The sequence below is a fragment of the Sander lucioperca genome, chromosome 3 (genome assembly GCF_008315115.2).
Source record: "Sander lucioperca isolate FBNREF2018 chromosome 3, SLUC_FBN_1.2, whole genome shotgun sequence".
NCBI classification, from domain to species: Eukaryota; Metazoa; Chordata; class Actinopteri; order Perciformes; family Percidae; genus Sander; species Sander lucioperca.
In genome coordinates, this window is record NC_050175.1 from 38970892 (window position 1) to 38985891 (window position 15000).

General features: G+C 46.3%; 1 protein-coding gene across 1 annotated transcript in view; it reads right to left on the bottom strand.

Annotated features, from left to right (window-relative positions):
- Positions 1–15000, bottom strand: part of LOC116067347 (ankyrin repeat and BTB/POZ domain-containing protein 2-like) — a 74507-nt gene that overhangs the window by 48385 nt on the left and 11122 nt on the right. The gene's annotated exons all lie outside the window — the stretch shown is intronic.

The window sequence follows — 15000 nt, forward strand, 5'->3', positions numbered from 1 at the left end:
CTTCTGCTAAATGTCTCCACAAGATTGATATTGCATATCACGCTTCTCTGCGGTTCATTACTAATTGCAAGGTGTTGACCCATCACTGTGAACTGTATTCCCGAGTGGGACGGCCTTCTTTGTCCTCCAGGAGGCTGGGTCACTGGTATACTTTCATTTATAAGGCCATGCTTGGTCTTTTGCCTTCCTACATCTGTAATTTAATCTCACGGAGGAGTGTTGGCTCTCACTGTTTGCGTTCGAATGATCTTTTGTTGCTCGCTGTTCCACTTGCCCGTACAGAACTGGGAAAAAGGACTTTTGTTCACTCAGCCCCCCACACATGGAACATGTTGCAAAAAGACTGGAAATTGACTGAATTACTTTTATTGAACGCTTTTAAGTCCAGATTGAGAGCACTTGAGTCGATCCTTTGTAATTGTTTTTCATAATGTATATGTAATCGTATTGTATGTTTATAACTTTTTTGCTGCTTCTTGGCCAGGACTCCCTTGAAAAAGAGGTTTTTAATCTCAATGGGATTTTTCCTGGTTAAATAAAGGTTAAATAAAAAATTTAAAAATGTATCTGTTAAATGTTGAAAAATGTGGAGCAGTGTTGTCCAAAGCTCAAGATGACGTCCTTAAATGTCTTGTTTTGTCCACAACTCAAAGATATTCAGTTTCCTGTCACAGAGGAGATCACCTTGTGTCTTTAGCTGCAGGCTACCAGCCAGTAAGCTAACTTAAGCCTGTGTCCTTAGCTACAGGCTACCAGCCGGTAAGCTAACTTTACCCTGTGTCTTTAGCTGCAGGCTACCAGCCAGTAAGCTAACTTAAGCCTGTGTCTTTAGCTGCAGGCTACCAGCCAGTAAGCTAACGTAACCCTGTGTCTTTAGCTGCATGCTACCAGCCGGTAAGCTAACTTAAGCCTGTGTCCTTAGCTACAGGCTACCAGCCAGTAAGCTAACTTTACCCTGTGTCTTTGGCTGCAGGCTACCAGCCAGTAAGCTAACGTAACCCGGTGTCTTTAGCTGCATGCTACCAGCCGGTAAGCTAACTTTACCCTGTGTCTTTAGCTGCAGGCTACCAGCCAGTAAGCTAACTTAAGCCTGTGTCTTTAGCTGCAGGCTACCAGCCAGCAAGCTAACTTTACCCTGTCTCTTTGGCTGCAGGCTACCAGCCAGCAAGCTAACTTTACCCTGTGTCTTTGGCTGCAGGCTACCAGCCAGTAAGCTAACTTAAGTCTGTGTCTTTAGCTGCAGGCTACCAGCCAGTAAGCTAACTTAAGTCTGTGTCTTTAGCTGCAGGCTACCAGCCAGTAAGCTAACTTTACCCTGTGTCTTTAGCTGCAGGCTACCAGCCAGTAAGCTAACTTTACCCTGTGTCTTTGGCTGCAGGCTACGTCTGTTGTTTTTTGCTTCAGACGTGGGCATGTAGGCAGGAGTGGTGAGAGAAAAAACACTGGGGGAATCTCTGATCCTGCTTCTGTTTTCGATTGTTGAAATCAAGTTGGTTTTTGATTTAATATCTAATTTTATCTATTCTATTTAGTATCAGGCTGTTTGAGAAGTTTAAATGGATGTTTTCGCTACGTTTTACCCACTGCAGAGCTGGCCAATGGAATCCATTTGCAATGTTGTGAATTCAAGCAGCTGAACCTTTAGTGGTTGATATTTAAAACGGTGTGAGGTTTTCACAGGAAAAATCCTTCAAAGGAACATACGAAAGAAAAAAATAATCCCTTACAGAACAAACCACAACACAAAACCCTAACTTTCTTTGTGTTATAGGCATGATAAACCCCAGAGACCCACACACACAAACACACATTTGTGTTTCCTGAGGAAACCCGAAATGGGTTTCCTCAGGAGGGTGGCTGGCATCTCCCTTAGAGATAGGGTGAGAAGCTCAGTCATCCGTGAGGAGCTCGGAGTAGAGCCGTTGCTCCTTCACGTCGAAAGGAGCCAGTTGAGGTGGTTCGGGCGTCTGGTAAGGATGCCCCCTGGGCGCCTCCCTAGGGAGGTGGTCCAGGCACGTCCAGCTGGGAGGAGGCCTCGGGGAAGACCCAGGACTAGGTGGAGGGATTATATCTCCAACCTGGCCTGGGAACGCCTTGGGATCCCCCAGTCGGAGCTGGTTAATGTGGCTCGGGAAAGGGATGTTTGGGGTCCCCTGCTGGAGCTGCTACCCCCGCGACCCGAGACCGGATAAGCGGACGAAGATGGATGGATGGATGGAAGAACACACGCACACACACATAAATTTGTGTGTGTGTATCTTTGTGGGGACCCGTCATTGACATAATACATTCCCTAGCCCCTTACCCTAACCTTAACCATCACAACTAAATGCCTAACCTTAACCCTTACCCTCACCCTAACCATAACCTAATTCTAACCCTAATCCTAAAACCAAGTCTTAACCCTCAAACAGACCTTTAACCTTGTGGGGTCCAGCATTTTGGCCCCACAAGGCTGTCTGGACCCCACAAGTATACTGGACTCCCGGTTTTTGGACCCCACGAATATAGTTAAACAAGAACACCCCAAGTGAAGGAGTTCAAGTACCTTGGAGTCTTGTTCGCGAGTGAGGGAACAATGGAGCGGGAGATTGGTCGGAGAATCGGCGCAGCGGGTGCGGTATTACATTCAATTTATCGCACCGTTGTGACGAAAAGAGAGCTGAGCCAGAAGGCAAAGCTCTCGATCTACCGGTCAGTTTTCGTTCCTACCCTCACCTATGGTCATGAAGGCTGGGTCATGACCGAAAGAACGAGATCCAGGGTACAAGCGGCCGAAATGGGTTTCCTCAGGAGGGTGGCTGGCGTCTCCCTTAGAGATAGGGTGAGAAGCTCAGTCATCCGTGAGGAGCTCGGAGTAGAGCCGCTGCTCCTTCACGTCGAAAGGAGCCAGTTGAGGTGGTTCGGGCGTCTGGTAAGGATGCCCCCTGGGCGCCTCCCTAGGGAGGTGGTCCAGGCACGTCCAGCTGGGAGGAGGCCTCGGGGAAGACCCAGGACTAGGTGGAGGGATTATATCTCCAACCTGGCCTGGGAACGCCTTGGGATCCCCCAGTCGGAGCTGGTTAATGTGGCTCGGGAAAGGGATGTTTGGGGTCCCCTGCTGGAGCTGCTACCCCCGCGACCCGAGACCGGATAAGCGGACGAAGATGGATGGATGGATGGAAGAACACACGCACACACACATAAATTTGTGTGTGTGTATCGTTGTGGGGACCCGTCATTGACATAATGCATTCCCTAGCCCCTTACCCTAACCTTAACCATCACCACTAAATGCCTAACCTTAACCCTTACCCTCACCCTAACCATAACCTAATTCTAACCCTAATCCTAAAACCAAGTCTTAACCCTCAAACAGACCTTTAAACTTGTGGGGTCCAGCATTTTGGACCCCACAAGTATACTGTATTCCCCGGTTTTTGGACCCCATGAATATAGTAAAACAAGCGTGCACACACACACACACACACACACACACACACACACACACACACACACACACACACACAATCCCCGTCCATTGTGTGCTGTTGAATCAGGTATTTGCTGACTCCTGATCTTCCACACAATGGAAACAGCAGTGACGACAATCCAACAAAAACTAAATCCTTCTGTTGATGATGAAAGTTCTGTTTTTTCAAATTGAGTCTGGTGGGCTTTCAGGGCTGTTTCATGTTAAACTAAAAGGATCTTACTCTTTAACAGAAAGGTCTATCTCTGTACGGATCCTTTCCATAACTTCCAACACTTAGAATAATAATCTGAGTCTGTCAGCGGCAACAACAGAACTTTTAGAGATGCAAACTGAAGTGAATTGCCCGTTAATGGTACATTGCAGCTTGTTTTCGTCTCGCTTAATATTGGACCAATTTCAAAGATTGTTTTTTCCCCATCAGTCACTTCGTCACTTCTCGGGGTCCAGCACTGAATGTTTTCTCAAAAGCCCAGAATCTTTTCGGTTTTTAAAATAACTTCAACTTTGTGTCATTTCCCCTCAGTTTCTCTGACTGGACCAGGAAATCATTGGAGCAACCCTACCCAGGGCTCGACATTAACTTTTTGAGGCACTTGTCCTTTGGACATGGACACGTTTCACTTGTCCATGCACAAAACTCACTTGTCCGGGTAAAGATTTATCATTTTATAATTTTTTGTGCGTTTTGCTAATGCAGAATTTGAACAAACCTTTGAAAGCATCCAAACTATTAACATTAATAAAATTCAGTAGAAACAAACGTGTCCCAACAATAGATTTCCCCTTCAACAAGAAAGAAGGATCTCCAGACTCATAATACAAAGTAATACGTTGCACGGTGCAAGTGGTGACTTGAACTTATATCTAAAATAATTTTGTAGACATAACAACGGATTTTGCCACTAAATGTTGGTATGAATGTTTTTTTTTTCTTTCTACAATTTCACTTTCTACCCGACAGAGGCTGATTTACCAAGGGATCCTTTAAAAGGTGTAGCTACTTTACAGTTGATTATTACCTGATATTTAATCCGGCAAGTCGCAGAGCTGAGGTTTTACAATAACTGACTGAAAAACGAGCAGTGGAGTAGTAACGTTACGGGGCAGAGAGCCAGCCGCTAAATGAGTCAAATTAACTTCATGCTTCATCCACACAAAGCACGCTGCTATCGCCACGAGAGACAGCTTTATTCGGCTCGTTTTCTGTAAACGATGTTGCGACGGGGTAACGTTAAGGCGGAGTTAGCAAGCTAATGTTAGCTAACTGACACCAGTTGGCTGGCTTGCTGGTTCCGCCGTACTTTTATGCTGCATCGCTTACAGAGAATGAGCTGAACAGCTAGCGGTCCGTCCAACGTTAGCGGTCCGTCGAACGTTAGCGGTCTGCTGACCCACTGCCGCTGGGTCTAACGTTAGCAGTCAGTCCTACGTTAGCGGTCAGTCCGACGTGAGCGGTCCGCTTACCCACTGCCGCTGGGTCTAACGTTAGCAGTCAGCCCGACGTTAGCGGTCAGCCCGACGTTAGCGGTCAGTCCGACGTTAGCGGTCAGTCCGAAGTTAGTGGTCCGCTGACCCACTGCCGCTGGGTCTAACGTTAGCAGTCAGCCCGACGTTAGCAGTCAGCCCGACGTTAGCGGTCAGCCCGACGTTAGCGGTCAGCCCGACGTTAGCGGTCAGTCCGACATTAGCGGTCAGTCCGAAGTTAGTGGTCCGCTGACCCACTGCCGCTGGGTCTAACGTTAGCAGTCAGCCCGACGTTAGCGGTCAGTCCGACGTTAGTGGTCCGCTTACCCACTGCCGCTGGGTCTAACGTTAGCGGTCAGTCCGACGTTAGCGGTCAGTCCGACGTTAGTGGTCCGCTTACCCACTGCCGCTGGGTCTAACGTTAGCGGTCAGTCCGACGTTAGCGGTCAGTCCAACGTTAGCGGTCTGCTGACCCACTGCCGCTGGGTCTAACGTTAGCGGTCAGTCCGACGTTAGCGGTCTGCTGACCCACTGCCGCTGGGTCTAACGTTAGCAGTCAGTCCTACGTTAGCGGTCAGTCCGACGTGAGCGGTCCGCTTACCCACTGCCGCTGGGTCTAACGTTAGCAGTCAGCCCGACGTTAGCGGTCAGTCCGACGTTAGCGGTCAGTCCAACGTTAGTGGTCCGCTGACCCACTGCCGCTGGGTCTAACGTTAGCAGTCAGCCCGACGTTAGCGGTCAGTCCGACGTTAGTGGTCCGCTTACCCACTGCCGCTGGGTCTAACGTTAGCGGTCAGTCCGACGTTAGCGGTCAGTCCAACGTTAGCGGTCTGCTGACCCACTGCCGCTGGGTCTAACGTTAGCAGTCAGTCCGACGTTAGCGGTCAGTCCGACGTTAGTGGTCCGCTGACCCACTGCCACTGGGTCTAACGTTAGCAGTCAGTCCGACGTTAGCGGTCAGTCCGACGTTAGCGGTCAGTCCGACGTTAGCGGTCAGTCCGACGTTAGTGGTCCGCTGACCCACTGCCGCTAGGTCTAACGTTAGCGGTCAGTCCGACGTTGTCCGATGGTAATGAGCTATGACGCGGTTCAGCGGCAAGCAGCGGCAACCAATCAGAATATAGACGTCCTTCACGCTGGCTGATTCCAGAGAAACATACGATGTAAACTTTGGTTCCTACCAAAACATTAGTTCAGAGAAAAAGGAGGAGAAGCTCATCATGGCCGTTGCTGGGTTCCCTATCATTTATGATATTTGCGTATAGGGACCAGTTAACGTTACCTGCCGGTCACATGGTCTCTAAACAGTCCGCTCACGGTGAAGTCCTGCACGGATCAACAGCTGGCGGCTGCTCGCTCTGCCTGCACGCTGCTGCGGTTCAGCGGCTAACGAGCGAGCTAACTGCTAACAGACACCGCTGCGACCAACAACCAATACACATTCTGTCATTATATATGTCATTTATAAAAGGTTTCTAGTGTCAGTGTATTGGCCGTGCAGTGGCTGCTTGATCTTTTTCCATGATGAACATAGAATGCTGCTACGTCAGAGCGGCCAAAGCCTCAAACAGCTTCCCCGCACTTTCTGACCAGCGTCCTCGACCGGGCGGCCAGAGCTTCTTTACAGCTCAAGTCGGCGGCGGTGTGGACGGACAGTAATGGAGCATGCCGCCTAGGTTTGGGCTGAGCCCCGAATGTTTCCAACGTCTGGCTCCGCCCCTGGTGAGAACCTCGACCCCTGCCAACACCTCTGGGATGAGGGGGGAGGCAAACTGTGCCTAACACTGGACTGGTTACTGGTTGAACAGACTGATCACTCTGACCTGGAAAACACGCCTCAGCTTTGTTAAAAAGTCAGGTCTTGTGTGGAAGAAAGAAGTGTGTGTGGCAGATAATTGGTGCTGATTACTGTGATGTGTTTACAGACAGGAGAGAGTGGTGTGTGTGTGTGTGTGTGTGTGTGTGTGTGTGTGTGTGTGTGTGAGTGTGTGTGTGTGTGTGTGTGTGTGTGTGTATCTGATTACTGTGATGTGTTTACAGACAGGAGAGAGTGGACAAGCATATATTCATGGGACACAACAGGAGACCAGTCTGCAGGGGACAAAGCACAAATCACTCGTTTTCTAATTGCTACCTGTGTAGTCCTGACCCCACTACACACACACACACACACACACACACACACACACACACACACACACACACACACACACACACACACACACACACCTCAGCTCAACACTGCCCTGCTTACATCCAGAATCATGAGTGATTAAGTCATTTCCCTCGACTCTCTCCGTGTGTACGTGTGGCTGAATAAAAACAGAAGCCTGCAACCACATCCTCAGAGTGTGTGTGTGTGTGTGTGTGTGTGTGTGTATGTGTCTGTGTGTGTGTGTGTGTGTGTGAAATGAAAACAGAGGCATAGTCACCGTGCCTGAAAACAACAGCTCTTTTCTGCTGCGTGGTATAATGCTGCAAGTGTTTGGTTGGGACAACAGAACCACAGAGGGGAGAGGTGTGTGTGTGTGTGTGTGTGTGTGTGTGTGTGTGTGTGTTGCAGGTCAGGACCACCTCTGTAGAGTCTAAGCTGAGTCTGAGAGAGCAAACAGAGTCCTAATCAAGATCAAAACTGACATCTTGTACATAAACTGAGCTTTACAGGGCAGCAAAGCTAGTTGTAAAGTTGTCTTTAAGCAGCTGTACACATTTTAAAGTAAAAAATCTGACGTGTAGGAACAAACACAGATATATAGAACAGATACTGGCACAAAACAGGAAGTAATGCGGGACCGACAGCTCAACAAGACTCAAGTCTGCAGCCACACTGTCGGCTCTTTAGCACAGCGTAGCTTTGAGCTAAATGCTGGTGACAGCATGCTCACAGTGACAATAACAGACTGATGTTCAGCCATGGATATATAACAATAACTGGATCCCAAAATGGCGCATATTCAGTTCAATGGGAGTTGTTCACCTGCCGCCTACGGCAAAAAGGTCTCCGAGTTTACTTCTGTGATCTGCGGCCCGATGGATCTTGAGGGACGTTTTTCAAATGTAAAAACTCCATTGATTGAGAGCTGCAACTAACGGTTACATGCATTGTTTTGTAAAAAACTGTCAGAGGAGAGAAGAAACTAGAACAATATTCACATTTATTCTACTTCGTTTAAGCATGCTTGATTCTGATTGGCTGGGAGGAGGGCATTAACCCGGCAGGTTGCCCGCTGGCTGAGCACAGCGTCATCAAATAGTACATCAAGACGCCGCTTGTATTTTTTTTTTTAATCACAGAAATCTCAAACATGAGGTCCATTGTAAAAATAAATCTTGTTTAAAAAAAGTTTCTAAAATGTGTCAGAAATCTACAGGAGGGTCAGTCGATACGTAGTTTGGCAAGCGAGATACAACGTAGCAACTACGTTATTAAACTAACTTTATTGATCAGACGCAGCCTTGTGTGGTTGCTATAGAAACTAATTAACGTTAGCTACAGCTGAGCTAACGTTATTCGCCGTAGTTCTAAACATTACAGTGATGAATGTACAGTGAAAAATGGACGGATTCATTGTCAATTTTAATATATTTGGAGGAGGGAAGGCATTTGAGGACTGGTTAAAGAGCGACGAGGACGACGGAATGACAAAAGAGAAAGACAAGGCCCAGGGTCTCCGTTAACGAGATCTGACAGACTTACTGACAGTAAGCCGTCCACAAGTCGGGCATATCATACTGCCCTGCCTCTCGGTGATTATCCCTTACTTAACAAGCTGACGTCAGAGAATTTTCACTTGTGTTTTCATAAAAAATGACTCAAACTGTTGTCTTCGGGGTCAAATTTGACCCAATTTCAAAAATTTGGATTTCTTACAACCAAGTTGTCCAAAAACATATATGATCAGTTCTCTGCTTTCATTGAATTTGGGTGTGTTATTCAATTTTATAGCGTTTGAAATAAAAAAAAAAAAAAAAAGATCAGAACGTTGAAAAAAAGTGATAACAAAATGTTGAAAAAAAAAAGAAAAAATGTCAAAAAGAAATTGACAAAAGCATCGACAATAACATTGGAAATTTATGACAAAAAATTGGAACAAAAAAGTGACAAAAAAGTGACAAAAAAATCGGGAAAAAGTGACTTTTTTTTAAAAAAAAGTGACAAAAATGTCACCAAAAAAATGTATAATTTGAAATTTTGACCCAGAAAAAAAAAGAAAGTTGCATGCTCGATGGGAAGACAACACAAGGGTTAATAGACCATCAGGCTACCCCAACCCCAACCCCAACACCACATGCAATCTATGGAAAACCACCCCAAAACTCTCCAGAAGCAGGACTTAAAACGCTCTTCATCTCACACAGAAATGACAAAACAACGAAGGGATTTCTACAAGTTGTTCTGCACTTTCGGTCGTGCTGGAGTAAATAAACTCTTGATACAACTCGTCGAGCCATCATGTCAAAATACGCAGGCAGAATTGGGCGGGAAGACTTTGTTTTGGTAGTGTAATCTGGTGAAAACCAGCAGGCCGTATGACTGGAGCCTGTGTGGATGGACGCTGTTGGCTCAGGCGCTCGCACCGTTGACACAATGGCTTTACAGACGTGAACACAGAGCCAGGAGTCAGCAGTGACGAGGCCGTTTTCACAGTTGATTACGTCTCGTTAAAACATCCAAACCGGCCTCCTGAGAGAGACTCGTGTCCCTGCTGTCACACAGGCATCTGGTGTTTAACTGAAGCCGTTCATCACAGAGGCGTGTGAAGTCATCAACCTCTGATTAATCGTTTAGTTCAGGAGTTGTTTCATCGTTAACTGCTCCTGTTGGTTCTGTCCTTCTGAAGGTGCTTACACACCAACCAGACGGCCGACCGTCACTTTTGTAACTTTTCCCGAGGTTTTTTTAAAGTGCCCATATTATGAAAAAAACACTTTTTCTGGGATTTGGGGAGTTATTTTGTGTCTCTGGTGCTTCCACACACATACAAACTTTGAAATAAATCCATCCATGCTGTTTAGAGTGAGATACAGTTTCTGAATGTGTCCTGCCTTCAGTCTCTGGGTGAGCTGTTCAAAATCGGCACGGCTTGTGACGTCACAAGCCGAAACGAGCAGGCTAACCGCAACCATTAGCTCGTAGCGTTAGCATGCTAACGCTAATGCTAACGCTAATGCTAACGCTAGCATGCTACCTCGTTCTCAATAGCAAAGCACTGCTACAACACACACAAGTTCACCATAATCTACAAAAGAACTACTTCCATGTGCGCCCTCATTTAGAAGTCTCCCAGCTAATCCTGCCTTGTAACTGACTGAAGTTGTAGAAACAGCCTTTCTTTTACTGTCTATGGAGCTAGCTAGCTGACATGATCTACATCTGAGCTACTGGGCATGTGCGAGTGCAATCAAAGATAGTCCAGAAGAAGAAGAAGAAAAGAGGTCTCACTCTGTAGCTAAAACAGAGACCAGCTGAAAAGAGGATCTGCAGCAGTGAGAGAGAGCGGTGCAGTACAACAACAATATGGTGTTTTTAGAAAATTAAACCATGTAAACCTATTCTGGTACAACCTTAAAATACAATTATGAACCTGGAAATGAGCATAATATGGCTGCTTTAAGCTTTTTTTTCTCTCGACGTTTTTGAAACCTTCGCCGATGTTGTTGTTTGATTCTTTCTGCGCTTGTCGTTCTTGTTTTTCCGACATCTTTGTCACTTTTTTTGCTTGCCATAAAATTGAATAAAACACCCAAATTCAATGAAAGTAGTGAACTGATCATTTGTTTTACTTGTGAAGAGCGTCGTACGGAACCATCCACGTTATAACTTTTGACAATTTGGTTGAAAGAAACCTAAATTTCTGATACAGAAACTTGTTGAAAATGGGTCAAATTGGACAACAGGCCTTTAAAAAACCACTTCTTCCTTCTGTTTTTATAGTTATGCATAAAGGCCAGATGGAGTTAACATTATATGAAGTTTGGTAGCACAGCCGAGTGTTGGATTACTCTCTGCTCCATCTGTGTAATCTGACTCGCTATCAGACACTTCCTCCAGCTGCCTTTCTCTACTTTCTCTTCAGCCGGAGGATCAACACAAAGCTGACAAAATAACCGCCACAGACACTGAACATAGGAACGTTGGCTGTTCACTGGACCTGCAACTAACGATGATTTTCAGTGTCCATTAATCCAACATGACTTCACGTAAACATACACGCTAGGGATGTCCCGATCAGGTTTTTTTGCCCTCGAGTCCAAGTCATTTGATTTTGAGTATCTACCGATAACGAGTCCCGATCCGATACTTCTATAATAATTCAACTTTATAATACCTCCAGACCGCAGACTAGGGCTTTGACTTTTGCCCAAAAATCATATTCGAAGTTCGTTTGTTTATGAATATTAATATTTGAATATATTCGAATATTTATTAATAATATTTTGACCATTAAATGCCTTCAGTAAGGCTTATATTGGTATCAAACTTCGTATATGTTCTGTCCACCAGGGGGCAGTGTATCAGTCAGTAGGCGTGCAATGATGATGTTAGAAGAAGAACACACTGCCACCACTGGTTTTTTATTAAATTAAAAGTCAGACCCTGGATTAAACACAAACAATATGCTTTCAACAGGAAGGTCGGATATTTCACCGTAGCCTACGTAAGTGGTCTGATGTTTATACTTTTGCGCTGGTGTGTGCGTCGAGCTGTGTGTGTGTGTGGGTGTGTGTGTGGAGTGTGTGTTGTGAGAGAGTGACGGTGATTACCGGTAGCTTCAGAGCGAGTAGCAACTCTGTCGGTACACGATCCGTTCTGCCTGCACGATCCGTTCTGCACATGCGCAAGATAATACTGTTTTACCGAGGATACGACCTGCACGATCTGTTCCACGCTAGCCTATGGCTAGCCTCCACCGGGAAGCTAACGTTAGTTTAGCTAACAGCTAATTCGGCTAACCGCTAGCTGACAGCTAGATTCAGTCTAAAATAACGTTAACTCAAACGTAATGGGAAAAGCAGCTACAGCTAAATTAAGACTTCACAGTAATAACAATAAAGACAAGTATTGAGTGATTGTATTTTAAATGAGCACAAGTAAAGTACAGCTGACGTAACAGCTGTTATATATGTTAACGGTTATTTTCACGTTTTATTTTGAGGGGCTTTTAAAGTTATTACATGCTGTCTCAGCTAGCAGTTAGCCGAATTATCTGTTAGCCAAACTAACGTTAGCTTGCCTGTGGAGGCTAACGGCAGACCGCTACAATCAGCTAGCGGTTAGCCGAATGAGCCGTTAGCTAAACTAACGTTAGCTTGGCTGTGGAGGCTAACGGCAGACTGCTACAATCAGCTAACGGTTAGCGAATTAGCTGTTAGCTAAACTAACGTTAGCTTGGCTGTCGACCAGAAGCGTGGAACAGATCGTGCAGTGTCGTAAATCCTCGTTGCACATTTTGCGCATGTGCAGAACGGATCGTGCAGGCAGACTCTATAATCTTAGTGAGAGAAACAAAGTGTCTCCCCTGTTCTTTCTGACCACGGTGAGACATCCGGAGCAGGAGAAGTTAACCCTCTCCTTGATCTCATGATGTTTACGGAGAAGGAGAACCAGGAAATGAGTCGGGGGGGGAAATGCGCTACCAAGCCGCGGCCGAGCGCCGTGCGTCGCCGCGACGTGTAGTTACATTTTCAAATGCGTGAAAAACCCTCGGAATCTGAATTGAAAACAAGGTTTACAAGCAAACACATTTACAAAAAAATAATGCCCATAACAGGTTCGAAATTCGAATATTAAGGGCTGCCTAATATTCATTCGAATATCAATATTTTTTTTTAATATTCGAATTATATTCGAATATCGAAGTTCGGAGTCAAAGCCCTACCGCAGACATACTCGCGCTTTCCGCTTCAAGCTGCTTCCGTGTTCTACTTTGCCGGCATTTAACCAATAGCGTCTCTGCAACAAAGTGATGTCATGCCGCACGCGTTGCTGTTTCTGCGTGGAGTCAAAAGGGTACGGTGGCCCTGAAGTGCAAATCACAACAGCAATAAGAAAAACGCAACAACAAATCATAAAACACAACGGCAAATAGGAAAACACGACAGCAAATATGAAAACACGACAGCAAACATTAAAACACTTCAACAAATCACAAAACACAACGGCATTAACTTCTACCAGAAAAGGTAGGGCCTATCTAGCAGAGGACGGACCCTCCTGATTGGACAGACACACTGTCCGTCCGTTTTGTTTTCCTATTTGCTGTCGTGTTTTCCTATTTGCTGTCGTGTTTTCCTATTTGCCGTTGTGTTTTATGATTTGTTGTTGCGTTTTTCTAATTGCTGTTGTGATTTGTACTTCAGGGCCACCGTAAAAGGGTCTAAGTCTGTGCCACCGCATAACTATAGATGTGTTAAAAAATAATGAGAATATATATATATATATATATATATATATATATATATATATCCGAGTCCTGATCGGGAGGTAACGTCCGATTCCGATCGAGTCTGAGTCCGATCACGTGATCGGATCTGGACATCCCTAATACACGCCCACTTTCTTAAGCCAAGTGGCGTGTTATCTGTACGCATTTTGAGCTGTCCGCGTGTATGTCTACGCTGTATACAGCGGATGTAAACATACACGCCACTTTTCTAAAACCAAGGGGCGTGTTATCTGCACGCATTTTGAGCGCCGTATACAGCGGACGGGTTGGGTTTAGGAAAAGAAGAAAGCGACGGTTGACTTCAGGAAACGATCCCCGGTCTCCTGGGTGAAAGTCCTGTGTTTGACCCATCCTCCACCCCGACCAACCTCCCTACGCGGATTTTCGCCCTTTCATACTACTCGCTACGGCGTCAATTCACACGCAATCGAAAAGCGAGTATGCGTCTTGATAACACGCCAATAATGGCATACAAATTGGCGTGTCATACAAACGCCACTTCATGAGATCAGTCTGTATCTGTGGATTATTTCCTGGATGAATAGATTAGCTGTCGTTGTCTCTAAAATGTCAGAACATGGTGAAAAATGTGGATCAGTGTTTCCCAAAAAGCCCAAGATGACGTCCTCACATGTCGTTTTGTCCTCAACTCAAAGATATTCAGTTTACTGTCACAGAGGAGAGAAGAAACTAGAACAGATTCACATTTAACAAGCTGACATCAGAGAAATTTCATGGTTTTTTCATCAAAATTGACTCAAACTGATTAACGGATTATCAAAATAGTTGGAGATTAATTTAACAGTCGACGACTAAACGATGAGTCTTTGCAGTAGAGCCCTGCGCGGGACTGTTTTCTTCATCCCGCTCCCGGCGAATTTCTGACCATTACCGCCCGCACCCGCAACGTGTGTGTTACACTCCCGCCCGCACCCGCAAAACTCTGAGAATTTATACCCGCACAATAATAGAGATGCATTGATGTTATGTCTTCTCCCGTCCTGCATGAGAAAACACGTCATTTTATAGGTTAATAGGTTAAAGAGGGGGAGGAAGGAGCCAAGGATGAGGGAGAGAGGAGAGGGAGAGAGGGGGAGGAAGGAGCCGAGGATGAGGGAGAGAGGAGAGGGAGAGAGGGGGAGGAAGGAGCAGAGGATGAGGGAGAGAGGGGGAGGAAGGAGCCGAGGATGAGGGAGAGAGGAGAGGGAGAGAGGGGGAGGAAGGAGCAGAGGATGAGGGAGAGAGGGGGAGGAAGGAGCCGAGGATGAGGGAGAGAGGGGGAGGAAGGAGCCGAGGATGAGGGAGAGAGGAGAGGGAGAGAGGGGGAGGAAGGAGCTGAGGATGAGGGAGAGAGGAGAGGGAGAGAGGGGGAGGAAGGAGCCGAGGATGAGGGAGAGAGGAGAGGGAGAGAGGGGGAGGAAGGAGCAGAGGATGAGGGAGAGAGGGGGAGGAAGGAGCCGAGGATGAGGGAGAGAGGAGAGGGAGAGAGGGGAGGAAGGAGCCGAGGATGAGGGAGAGAGGAGAGGGAGAGAGGGGGAGGAAGGAGCCCTCTAGTTTGCAGCTCTAAACTTGATGCAAGTTTTTAAGTAAGTTTATAAGGAGGGAAGGATGGAA